Here is a 13,841-nt window from a genome sequence, read left to right as displayed (position 1 = left end):
CATCTGTGTGACAAAAAAATTGGATTTTCATAAAAAGGTAGACAAATTTTCAGCTTTAAGTAACTGAAAACTGGATTTATTTATTTTTTTTTAAACTGAAGCTTTTCTTGGTTTGGGTTTTTCTAATGAAACACACCAAAAATATGAAGAAATTTTTCAATGAAAAGGAAGAAAATTTCATTGAAATTTTTCACAGGGGAAAAACGTAATTTCCTGATGAGTTCTCCCTCATAACCATCTCTTGATCATGGTTGCTAGTAAACTGTACATCTAAGTCCTGACGCTCCATAGATTTACACGGAACATTAATAGGAGGTGAGAGTAGCAGCACAGTAAGTGGAGTTACGAACCAGCAGTGAAGCAGTTAACACAACGTGTAGAGGCGGTATATAATGATTACACATTATAATTCACCTTCCACTTGCATGCTTCAGAACACTATCTTAAGCACTCAGCAAGCTAAGCACCAACACATCCACTCCTCCTCTAGGCAGGAGGACTTACAAGATAATTTCTACCTTGATTTTCTAGGCCAAATTCAAATGTAGCATAAGCTGATGAAGCCCCTAGAGAGAGATGTACCAACTAACACAGGTCTGAATTTGGCCTTATATCTCTATGCTTCTGTTGATGCCTTCATTCAGTCAAAAAACCATTAAAATAAGCAACTCAAACAGTTAAATGACTTAAGAGCACAAATCTCATTGACTTTCAATAGAACATATGATCCTAAATCACTTAGGTGCTTTTGAAAGTCTCACCCGTAAGCTTAGATCTAAAACCTAAAAATGGCAGCAGCCTCAGAAGCCAGGAGAGAAGGAGAATTTCATATCTGAGTTGCAAAGTGACTAAAGCTCTAGTCCCCAGTATAGTGAAAATTACCAAAAGTTCATAATCACTTAGAACTCAAGGTACAACTTGGAATCTCCTCCTAAGTGCTTCTGGACTCCCAGAAGTAGTAGTGGTCAAAGGGCTTTTCTTCTCCATATGGCAAGGAAATTGTTCCAAAAGTGGACCTTGCCTCACTGAGCCACACCTTTGTCACTTCAAGACTGCATTACTGCAAGGTGCTCTATTCAGGGCTACATTTGAAGACCACTTGGAAACTTCAGCTAGGGTGGAACAGTTGTCTGCTTGCTTACTGTTGTGCCAGGTATGGGGCATAATGCACTGTTACTCCATAGACATCACTGGCATCCAATTTAGTATTCAGGTGCAATTCCTGGTGTTGATTTTAATCTAAAAAGCCTTGCATGGTTTGGATCCTGGTTATCTTTGAGGCCACTTCTCTCTTCATGCCTCATCCTGGAGGTTGAGACCAGGTGGTAAGCTTGAGCTGACAAATCTAGATTAGTATATTTAGCATCAGAGTATTCTCTGGGAGGAGCCCCTCAATTTTGGGGCTTGCTTCTTGTGCTTGTCCAGAAATTCACAAGTCAAATGACTTTCAGAGCATGATGTAGATCTATCTATTTATTTACCCCGGCTTTTGCCTGATGAGATAAGCTGGGAGGGTTGGAGTTGTGTTGGCATGGGAGATTTCCAGTTTGACACTACGTCATTTTAAGATGTAATTGTGTATGATTTTCTCCATGGCCCGAAAAGTGCAAGTAATAAAATGAAAAATAAAATAAATACAAATACAGTAGGGAACAAGATCTCTAAGATAACATTTGTGGAGTTCCTAGAACTGCAATTTGTAACGTATGTAAATTCGATCCTAATACAGAAGGACTGGGAAAACATGTTGAAAATACCTAGCTTTGGAAGAACCTTTTTTGGTAAGATCGCCCCATGCTGCAAGGGTTTTGCTCAAAGATCAGTCAACAAATCAATAAAGTCACATTTCCAAAAGTGGAGTCTAGAAGTGTGTTATGCATCAGTACATCAGTATCGGAGTGGGGCACAAACCTGGAAATGGTTTTTACAATTACCTCCCAGTTTCTTACAGCATCTACAAATCTAGGTGATATGATTGTCCATCAATGTGCATGTCACTAAAAGAATCCACACCATTAAAGAAAGGTGCCTCAAGAAGTCTGTTCTTGGGGTCCCAAGTTTGAAAATATTGCAGTCTAATTCTTAGACTCTTCCAGATTCAGAAAATGTGCCACACTGGATCAAACCACTGGTCCAGTATCCTGCATCTAACAGCAACCTGATCCTTCAGAAGACGGTAAAAAACAAAGCAAAGATTGCAAGTTCTGTGGGACAAGGACCACAAGTGTGTGTAAAGCAACACTTACACTTCTGGTGCTCTATAAATAATGATACCCTAACTAGTTGTGCACCCTGTGGTGATTAGTTTATGCCCCGAAGCTTTGATTACCCTTACGTTAGCAAGCAGAACAACAACTATTGGAAATGATCCTGCTCCTACTGAACTCTCATACAGTACAGTGGGAGCAGGAGCCAGTTCCCTTCCTATTAACGATAATGGTAATATCGCCAGGATGACTCCAGTTCTTTCAAGACAGCCTCTCTTACTTTCACATTACCACAGATGGCAATGTCTGCCTGTTGCAGGTCTAGTCCACCTGCATAGGTGACTAAGCTCAGATGAGAATGGTGTGCTGATGGTTCTGAATCCATAACTCCATTACCCTAAAATGCATCTATGCTCTGTTACATACTTAGACGGTATTATTGTATTTGTGAGTTTAGCGTGTGTTCACCACTATGTTATTAAAGGTTAAGATACCTTGACATGATCCAGTGAGAGGCACTGAGGCAAGCTCACTGCTAGCAAAAGTGAATGGCAGAATGAACTGAGATGTTGTAAAGATTTAAATGTCTCTGCACTCTCATTCACATGACTGTGGCAAGTTATATTAAAGAGAAACTCTTCTGCTGTTATTTAGAAAAGCTGCAAATACCTACAACACTCAGCCAGCACCTTCCTCTGATACAGGTTGAGCTGGGTGTCTCATATAACATATGGGTATTTTACCAGCATCTGTTAGCAGCCAACAGGCTAATTAGTGCTATATTCCTGTCAATTAGCCTGTTCTTATTACTGTCTGAGTCTGACCTCACACTGGTATATACGCACCAGTGTACACACAGCCTAGTGAGAAGAGAGCTAGGCCCTGTACGGGTAACTTGTGAAGCTGAACAGATTATGACCTTCCAACATCTTCCAGCTATTTCCATTGCTGGCTGTTTTATTAGAGGCAGCAGGGCCCCTAGTGGATAGAGCAGGAAACTGGGAGTCAGGAAACCTGGGTTTTAATTCCCACTGACTCACTATGGGTATGATCTTGCAATGTGGTGAGCTCTTCTTATGGCCTTCAGCTTTTTGATCTGTTTCAGTGGCTCTTTATCAAAGAGACTAGTGCTGTGAGGGAGTACACCTTTGAAAGGTGTTGCTGTAGCAGGGCATCAGAGCTGTGCCACAAGATGATAATCACTTAGGAAAAGAGTTCAGGCACACTGGCATCAAAGGGAGTTTGGTCTGAGCAAGGACTGCGAGTTGATTTGTCCAGTCCCCACTAAGTACCTAAGTGACTTGGGAGTACAAGTCCCACAGGCTTTCAATAGGGCTTGTAGTCCTCAGTGTCCTAGGTGCTTTTGAAAAATCACACACCCCAACAAGAAGGGTGTAGGGCGGGCAGAGCAGATTACCTGCAATTCACACTGCCTGTTTTCGAACAGAGGGAAAATCCAGTCCAAATATCTCATGCAAAGCTACAGTCAGTGCAAGTTGTCCCAAGATGGTTCTTGTTTGCATGAAGCTGTTTCTCCATCCTCCTCCTTTCTAGTACTGGAAACTGGCCACAAACACTCAGTGGAACTGACAAGCCACCCCCACTCATCCTGCCATTGGTCTTTTCAGCCCAGGGAAAGGACCAGGGGCTCCACTAATTGCAACTGTTTTCAATTTAAAGTTCACACTGGAGCTAATCATTAAGTAACATGAAATGTCTTTTCTATTAGGAAGGACTGGGGCTTACAGTCAGGTTGCAGGATGCTGATGACCAAGGGGGCATCTGTGGTAAATAAAAACAGTGCTGCATCTGGATACAAATCCTTCTGTTGGACAATAAGTCAGTTTTGCTGCTACTCAGAGTAGTCCATTCATGTTTCAGAGAGCTGGGTTTGACCATGCTCAGTTTATAAACTGGTCAAATACTAATAAATTAAAAATATTAAACTGTTCATAAAAATCTCCACTCCAGAAGTAGTGTAGAGTTTCGGGAATTTTGCCTATTCAACTCTATATTTCCTTTTGGAAATAACACCTTCTCCTCAGAGTTGACCATGTTTGACATCAGATAGTATATTTTACATGGTTGCTTTTTCAATGTACATGTATAACTATACCTGTATCTAGATGTACATGTAACTGGATTATACAATACTTCTATACATTGCTGGATGTTAATGTTGGCCTAATGGGTGTTTCCTTAATTGTCAGTGATTGCATTCAGAGGAAATGCCATTGAGTAACCTTAGCTGTAAACTAACAGCCCTTTCTGTGTAGGAATTTCCTTGTATTTTTAATGATAAATAAAATGAAGTCTCCTAACCTGCCTCTCAACACCACTTATGTGCTCTGACTCACCAACTGCCCCTGGATTTCTTTCCCCCCCACCCTCTTGTGTCCTGCTTCTATATGTTCCAGGCCTCTCTCCCCATCCTTTTCCCACTCCATCCCCTAAATCTCCACCAGCTCCCTGTGATTGCCTCCATTCCTCTTCCAAGTCTCCCTCCCTTGACTCCCTCAATGTTCCCCCTTGTGCTCTTTGTCTCTGGCTCCCTGTTCCACCCTTAAACATTTATAAATATAAAGATGTAGAAGAGGAAGATCCAGGAAGGGAGGAAATCAATAGGGGAGCTAATGCAGACAATGAACTGAGGAGCCAGGAAAGTACCAAGCCCATGTGTGTTGTGGCTAGGGTGACCAGGTGTTCAGTTTTCTACTGGAACACCTGGTTAGAAAGGGATCCTGGCAGCTCCAGTCAGCACCGCTGACCGGGCTGTTGACTGTCCAGTTGGCAGTGCCATGCAGCAGGGCTGAAAGGCTCCCTGCTAGCCGCCATGCAGCACAGCTCCCAGGAAGCAGCAGGCACGTCCTCCCTCCAGCTCCTAGACGTAGGGGCAGCCAGGGGCTTTGTATGTTGCCCCCGCCCCAAGTGCCGTCCCCGCAGATCCCATTGGCTGGGAACTGCAGCCAACGGGAGCAGCGCCCCCTCCAGTACCCCAAGCCCCGCATCTCTGGCCCTACCCCAGAGCCCGCACCCCCAGCCAGAGCCCTCACCCCCTCCAGCACCCCAGCCCCAAGCCAGCCCGTTGAAAACGAGCGAGTTAGTGAGGTTGGGGAGAGTGAGCAACAGAGGGAGGAGGGATAGAGTGAGCAGGGTGTAGGGCCTTGGACAAGGGGCGGGGAATGGGTAGGGCCTCAGAGGAGGGGCGGGGCAGTGGGCAGGGCAAGGGTGTTCAGTTTTGTGCAAGTAGAAAGTTGGCAACCCTAGTTGTGGCTTCCTAGGTCAGCTACCTACCCTTCCCCCAGACCCACTACTGAGCTGTGGTATACATTTCTTTGACTAGCTAGCAGGCTATTCTGACTGCAGGCTGCACATATAGACAGACAGACCCTTATCCCCTTCAGGGTCCTAGAGATCAGTCATGCTCAACCCAGTCTGACAAACTTGCTAAGTTTTGTTAGAAGATGTCTGCTCTGTTGTCAATCACAGGAGGTTTATCAGTTGGAGAATGCGCTTCCATGGCAGAAAGAAGAGTTCAGCAAGCAAAGTTCTCCCTTTCTCCCTGACACCATGTCCTTGCCTACAACACCAACAAAAGGGGGCATGAATCAGTGTTCATGTCGCACTCCCGGTCACTACCTGGCCTGGGACAGGAAAGCTAATCATCTAACCAGCAGACAAAATTTGGTGATGAATCCTGATCACATGCCACTTGAGGCACGTTGTACATACACTAAGAAGAAGACAGCAACAAACAAAATGGAGGGAGGAGGCAGAAGGAGAGACTGGCAGTCAAATTGGGTTAAGCAGGGCTTGGATCTTGGAGGGGCACATTGTCAAACTTACTATAGAGTCCTATTGATAGCTGCTTTCAACTACCTGAAAGGGGGTTCCAAAGAGAATGGATCTAGACTGTTCTCAGTGGTAGCAGACAACAGAACAAGGAGCAATGATCTCAAGTTGCAGTGGGGGAGGTTTAGGTTGGATATTAGGAAAAACTTTTTCACTAGGAGGGTGGTGAAGCACTGGAATGCATTACTTAGGGAGGTGGTGGAATCTCCTTCCTTTGAAGGTTTTAAGGTCAGGCTTGACAAAGCCCTGGTTGGGATGATTTAGTTGGGGATTGGTCCTACTTTGAGCAGGGGGTTGGACTAGATGACCTCCTGAGGTCCCTTCCAACCCTGATATTCTATGATTCTGTGATCATCAATCCAACTGTCCTCTGAACAGCAACTGTGTTAAATCTGGAGACTAAATTCAATCACTGACATCTCAAATGGGAGTTTTAATCCTGCTTTAAGTGAAAAGCTCAGCACAGCCCTAATTATGAAGTTGCTACTGACGCCTCTGTAATATTAATTATATAACATGCCATACAATTGTAATAAAAATATCTGCTTTCTTCCTCCCATAGTTTTCAGTAGAATGAACTACATCAAAAGTTTTCCACTTTTTCCATACGGGGACCTCTTTTTCCATACCAGGGCCCCCAGCACCACCACCCCTTCCCATCTAGCCAAGATCCTCCCACCTTTATACTTAGCAATAGGGGAAGGGCAGAGTGATTATGACCTCCTGATACCTATTTGCAACCACCTTGGAGGTCATGACCGCAGTTTGAGAAGCCAATCTATGTAATAAACCATAAAAATGGAAGGAAAGTCTTGTACTTAAGAGGCAAGATTGGAAGTCAGGAAACCTGGGTTATATTCCTGGCTGTGCCACAGACTCCCTGTGTGATTTTGGACTAGTTGCTTAACCTCTCTGTTTCCTCATTGGTAAAATGGGCATAATCATATGTATCTATCCCACAGGGATGTTGTGAGGCTTAATTCGTTAGTGCCGTAAAGCACATTGACCTTCTCACCTACAAAGCAGGACAAATATAATGAGTTATGCAACATCTTTCGTGTTCCCGACAAGTGGAATTAAAAGGCATAATTCTTGCGCACATTTCAGTTATTCTGTTTTGTACCACAGTGGACAAAATATTGTTTGTTTTGCTTTACAAGCTGGACAATCCAAGTGTTATGGAGGAAACAAGATATGGGATACAAAGGGAATTGTCAAAGTAATTAACAGATGTCAGAGGACATGACCTGTTTCAAATACCAGGGAGGTTTGGATAACTGAGGTACCTGTAAGTGTAACACTGTAAGGCCATGTCTACACTAAGGACGCTACAGTCACACAGTTGTAGTGCTGCAGCTGTGTTGCTGTAGGTCCATATTGTAGAGGCTTCCTACATTGGTGGAAAGGGTTTTTCCATCACTGTAGTTAATCCACCTCCCAGAGTGGCGGTAGCTCGGTTGATGAAAGAATTCTTCTGTAGACCTAGCCATATCTATACTGCGGCTTAGGTCAGGTTAACTTTGGCATTCAAGGGTGTGGATTTTTCACATTTGATATAGCTAAGTCAATTTTAAGTGTAGACCAGGTCTAAGTGAAACATATTTATTGTCAGTCTTCCTGGCTATAGGCTTTGCAGGGCTGTAAATAGTCTGACATGATTTCTAGGGATGAGCTAATTCGAAGGTGACAGTTTGGAATGCTAGCAGTCGACTTCCAGGTAAGGACCTATCCTCCCATCCCTTTCTTACATGAGTAGTGCTTACTGACTCAAGTAGTCAGTAACATCAATGGAACAAGTCAACGTCAGGATTGGGCCCTGCCATTATATTAGGTTGCTTTTGATAGAGATGTGACATGACTGACAGTAACTTTCAGCGGCATGTGATGAGTACATTTTTAGCTCCAAGTACAGCATATCATTTTTGTATTTTATATTATGGAGTAGATGTACATACACTGAACAGAGGACCTGGCCCAGTGTATATTGTACCGCTTAAAGGGTAATTTAAGGGAGAACAAGAAAATCTTACACAAGGTGCTGTGAGATAAAAGGCTAAACACAAACCAGGGGATATAAAGACATCATAATTTCTTCCAAGATGCATACTACAACTGTGTTGTATTTTCTACATTTCATGGCACCCACAAGATTATGTAAGGAACCTTTTTATAAAATTAAAAGCATATGACCTTCCCTATGATTGTATAATTTCTGAAATATTTTGATTCCTAGAGATTTGTTGTTACAAAAGAAAAACTTTTTTCAATGTGTTTTCAACATACACTTTAATTACAAGAGAGTAAAGGAACATGACATGGACTGTGACAGGAACACTGCAACGGTCATGATCAGAAGTTATAGAGAAAGCATGTGTTTTGGCTGATTATGGGAAAATATAACAAGGACCATGTGCTACTAAGCAGAAAAAAAAAATATATCTACTCCAGATCTACAGCTGATGTAAGAGCCATAGTTCCATTGACTTTAATGGAAGTCCATTGTGTAAATCCACATAATTCAAATGAAGCCAAGAGTTATGTTGATTTACAGCAGCTAACCTTTATATGTCAAATAAAAAAAGCCAACAGAGTAGATCCCTATGGCTAGGAATCTCCACAAAAGCTAACCTTTATGTTATCTGCAGAAGCAAAAGGGTTTTTGTTTTGTTTTTCACAATTTGCTTCAAATGCATAATAGCATTTCAGTCTGCCTACCTATCAGAGCAAATCAGGTTCATCTGCCAAGACCCAGAACTATTTTCATGCCAATTTCCCACACAGACTTCAAGCACTAAACATTTTCTAATGCAAACCACAATAAACAAACAAATAAATAATACAAATGATATCAGTGGAGTGGTTTAAACCTAATAAGTCAGGAAGTTCAGAATTAAGACAAACACCCTTTCCTTAATTCAGCCTCCTGGGCCAATTGCATAATGTTGATGTTTGCTGCTTAAGGGCTGCCATATTTTACCCAAGAAGTGGCTGCATGTCTGGGATGGAGCAGGTAATCACTAGATTCATATATCTTAAGTCCAGAAAGGATCATGTAGTCTGTCTTCCTGCATAATACAGACTATCAAATTGCACCCAGTTATGCCGTAAATAAGAGGTAAACAAAGCCCGTTGCCAACTGTGTCCACATATCTACTCAGGGGATACCATCATAGGGCCTAATCACATCAGCCACAATATCAGAGGCTCTTTCACCTGCACATCTACCAATGTGATATATGCCATCATATGCCAGCAATGCCCCTCTGCCATGTACATTGGTCAAACTGGACAGTCTCTACGTAAAAGAATAAATGGACACAAATCAGATGTCAAGAATTATAACATTCAAAAACCAGTTGAAGAACACTTCAATCTCTCTAGTCACTCGATTACAGACCTAAAAGTGGCAATTCTTCAACAAAAAAACTTCAAAAACAGACTCCAAAGAGAGACTGCTGAATTGGAATTAATTTGCAAACTGGATACAATTAACTTAGGCTTGAATAGAGACTGGGAGTGGATGGGTCATTACACAAAGTAAAACTATTTCCCCATGTTTAACCCCCCCCCCCCCCCCGTTCCTCAGACGTTCTTGTCAACTGCTGATTATCACTACAAAAGGTTCCCCCTTCCCCCCTCTCCTGCTGGTAATAGCTCACCTTAAGTGATTGATTGTTTCATGTTCTCTACGTATATAAATCTCCTCACTGTATTTTCCACTGAATGCATCCGATGAAGTGAGCTGTAGCTCACGAAAGCTTATGCTCAAATAAATTTGTTAGTCTCTAAGGTGCCACAAGTACTCCTTTTCTTTTTGTGAATACAGACTAACACGGCTGCTACTCTGAAAAGAGGTAGAAAGGAATCCCGCTGGAACACATACCATGAGCAACATCTCTTTCCTGTCATTTTGTAGCTTATCTAATTTTAAAGATATGTTCAAATAATGTTAAGGATCTGGTGTAAATCCACAATACAAAAGGATTTCAGAATTAAAACTAAATATATATCCCTGACTCACCCATTGTTAATCCTTAGTTATTGTAACAGTATTCCTTAGCCACAAAAGCGTGAGTCAAGGATGTAACTTCAGCTCAGGAATCCCTTGCATTGTGGTTTATACCACAGGCTTATTTAAACATAACACATTATCTTCATATTAAATGAACAGAGCTATTGCTCATGCACTGTGGCCTCGAATTACAAATTCTTATATCAATGGATCTGTTAAGGTTAACAGAGTTTCCTATCGGGGGTAGCGGTGTTAGTCTGTATCCACAAAAACAACAAGGAGTCCGGTGGCACCTTAAAGACTAACAGATTTATTTGGGCATAAGGTTTCGTGGGCTAGAACCCACTTCATTAGATGCATGGAGTGAAAATTACAGATGCTAACATTAGTAGATGTGCAGGTGAGAGGACCAACCACATCAGCCACACCATCAGAGGCTCATTCACCTGCACATCTACTAATGTGATATATGCCATCATGTGCCAGCAATGCCCCTCTGCCATATACATTGACCAAACTGCACAGTCCCTATGTAAAAGAATAAATGGACACAAATCGGACATCAGGAATGGTAACATACAAAAGCCAGTAGGAGAATACTTCAATCTTCCTGGACACTATAACAGATTTAAAAGTAGCTATACTTGAACAAAAAAACTTCAGAAACAGACTTCAAAGAGAAACAGCAGAACTAAAATTCATTTGCAAATTTAACACCATTAATTTGGGCCTGAATAGGGACTGAGAGTGGCTGGCTCATTACAAGAGCAGCGTTCCCTCTCCTGGAATTGACACCTCCTCATCTATTATTGGAAGTGGACTACATCCACCCGGATTGAATTGGCCCTGTCAACACTGGTTCAACTTGTGAGGTAACTCCCTTCTCTTCATGTGTCAGTATAATAATGCCTGCATCTGTAATTTTCACTCCATGCATCCGATGAAGTGAGTTCTAGCCCACAAAAGCTTATGCCCAAATAAATCTGTTAGTCTTTAGAGTTTCCTATATTATTTCTATATTCCCAGCATAGACCAGACTATGTGCTATGAATATGCAGATGGGATGGCACGAACTCTATAACCAATCCATCATCTGGAAAGTTCTGAAGGGATATTTTATTCACAACAGATACCATAGTGGCATATGGTGGGAATATATATTCACAGGAGCATGTGTATCTGTGTACAACAGAGCCACCATCATGAAACTAATAAAATTCCTACTGAAAATATTTACTGTGGGCTAAATCCTGAAGATCTCACTCACTCCCACACAGACAAAACTCCTAGATTACTACATGGGAATTTTGCCTGTGTAAATATTGCAGGATATTGGGCTCAGTCTCAAAGTTTGGTGTAGTACAGTAGCTGCTTAAAAATACATATTGATATGAAATTAGTGCTCACGACAACAATGCCAGTTTTCCAGCACTGAAAACTGAACTCCTCTCTCCATAGAACAAGTACAGAAAAGACAAAAGCAGGCAAGCTTCCCTTACTCTGTAAAACCCATTTAGTCCCGAGCTTCTCTGTAGAGAAGGCTATCAATGATGCTCATTATGACAGCCGTACCTGTCCACTGAGACTCCAAGCAGCCTTCCAGGAGGTAACTGCTCTTGGTCATTACCAACCTTTGCTGAAACTAAATTGAGGTATTTAGCACTGAGAGCAGAATGTGTGCCTCCATTACACTGGAATAAACGCAGAATAACACAACTGATTTCAGTGGAATTATTCTGGATTTACCCAGATGTAATTGAGAGCAGAATTTGTTCCGGAGTGTGTAAAAAATACCAGCTGCTTACAGTTCTGCACACACATCTTGATCTGAACAATACTTAGAAGCTAACATTGCTTTTCTCTTGTGTTCCTTTTCTTTATATGTACCCTGTTACCCCATGCTTAAACCACCATCTTAGTGACCACTATTTAAATTAAGTTCAATTATAACATCTGAGCTGGTAACCGATGTTCTTCTGAAAATACCAGAAGATCACAGAGCCTGATCCAATCCTTATTAAAATCAGAGGAATTATTCACATTACTTTTAAGGGCTTTGGATCAGACCTACAGTTTTTATGGACAGAGAACTCTGTTTTTTTAATTTTCAATTAGAGGATGATATAAGATACTATGATGAAGCACATATAAGTCCTAGATAGACAGACATATACTTTCATTTTAAAAACAGCCGAGGGTTAGTTTAAAAAAAAGCATAAAAGCATATGATATTTTACTACCCTCATCTCACTAAGTGACAGCACAACAAATATTTTAGGACCTAATTCTTCACGTGTCACTCCAGTTTTACAGGTGTAGTCATTGCCACAGAGTCTGGTTGAGTTATGCCTGCGTAAAACTGGAATTACTGGGAAGGGAATCAGCCTCCTAGTTTTTAAATTGTGTTTTAAATAAGCACGGCATCCGGGGAAACGACCAAAACAAGCACAGTGGTATACCAAGATTTGATTTCAAGTGGATGCGTGACCCCTTGTAATGACTGTCACAACAGTCAATGGATGGTCTGTGACAGAGGCTGCCCAGTGAATTCTAACTCATTTTCCTGGTAGAATTGCCGCAGTTAAATGTAACTTTGCTTGATTTCAAGACTGCAGTAGTCTCGAGTCACTTGTTTGTGCTCGTTTATTCCCCGGAAGGTGGCAAGTCAAATACAAACGAACCTACTCCGGGCACTTTCTAAGCCAAGTCAGTGGTAAATGCTGACCGCCAATTTCGAAACTCCTAAAGGCGGCTGAGGGGGAGCAAGAGAGGAACATACCTCCAACCAGAGCAGACCGCGTCCCCGCGCTCCGGGCAAAGGAAAAGCCCCGCAGGCTCCGTCCAGCGCCCTAACCGAGCTTCCGTGCGCGGAACACGCGGCAGCACCCAGCCCGGACACCAGCCCGGCCTCTGGGGCCAGCTCCCACCGCTCCCCTGGGTTGTGCTGCCTGCCGGGGACGGGCCGCCTTTTAGAAGCGCTCCAGCTTCCCCGCCCCTGGCACCTGCCCAACCCAAGCCGCCGCCCCCGGGTCCCACCGCCGCCACTGCGCTGCCTGCCGCTGCAGCCCCCGGGCTGCCACCGCGGAGGGGACCCAGCCCCGCCCGAGGCACGTGCCCCGGCTGGCACCCGCCGAGAAGTTGGGGAGCGATGGCCGGGAGCCAGGCAGGGCCGCTCCGCCGGGCGCTCCCCGGAGGACACGGCCCGGGGGGGACAGTGCCCTGGCTGCCCCCAGCCGCGACCTCCGGCAAGGCGGGCTAGCCCCGGGCACGCCAGCGAGAGCCGGGCGCTGGGCAGGGCAGGCCGGCGGGCACCCCCGCCGCCCGCGTCGGCAGGCTGGACACACCGTCCCGGTCCCGGGACTCTGCCCCGCCGCGCTCCTTACCCGGGCCGGGCCGCGGCGGGTCTCGGGCGAGGAGCGGGGGCGCCCGGAGCCGCGCGGCGGGAAGCCCGGGGGCCAGGGGCGCGGCGCGGCGCCCGGCGGCAGACTCCGAAGTGACCGGCGGGACAGGCGGGAGGCGCTGCCGGGTCGCCGCGGCGGGCGGGATCAGCCTCCGCTGAGCGCCCGCCCCGCCCCCCCAGCTCCTGAGCGGCGGTTGCCATAGAGACCGAGCTAAGCCAAGGTGGCTGAGAGCGGGGCTGGGCCGGGAGGAGCCGCGGGGCGGGGCAGGGCGTGGGGGTGAGGCCGAGCTCGCGGGAGCGCGGGGCCACCTGCTCCACTGGCTGTCAGGGGGGTGGCCCCCAGTCCTGCCCCACGTGGGGCCCGCCAGCT

General features: G+C 44.5%; 1 protein-coding gene across 3 annotated transcripts in view; it reads right to left on the bottom strand.

Moving 5' to 3' along the window:
- Positions 1-13,592, bottom strand: part of RD3 (RD3 regulator of GUCY2D) — a 33,040-nt gene extending 19,448 nt beyond the window's left edge. For 2 of the 3 annotated variants that reach the window (XM_007058015.4, XM_043543689.1), the window contains exon 1: positions 12,851-13,026. The gene's annotated coding sequence lies outside the window, so the exon portion shown is untranslated. Of the gene's footprint in view, positions 1-12,850; positions 13,027-13,454 lie in introns of those variants that run through there. The other variant, XM_043543688.1, reaches the window with a different exon arrangement.
- Positions 13,593-13,841: the final 249 nt, after the last annotated feature.

This window comes from Chelonia mydas, chromosome 3, assembly GCF_015237465.2.
Source record: "Chelonia mydas isolate rCheMyd1 chromosome 3, rCheMyd1.pri.v2, whole genome shotgun sequence".
In the NCBI taxonomy this organism is placed as follows: Eukaryota; Metazoa; Chordata; order Testudines; family Cheloniidae; genus Chelonia; species Chelonia mydas.
Note: the sequence above shows the minus strand (reverse complement) of the source record. Positions and strands in the feature narration are given on the sequence as shown.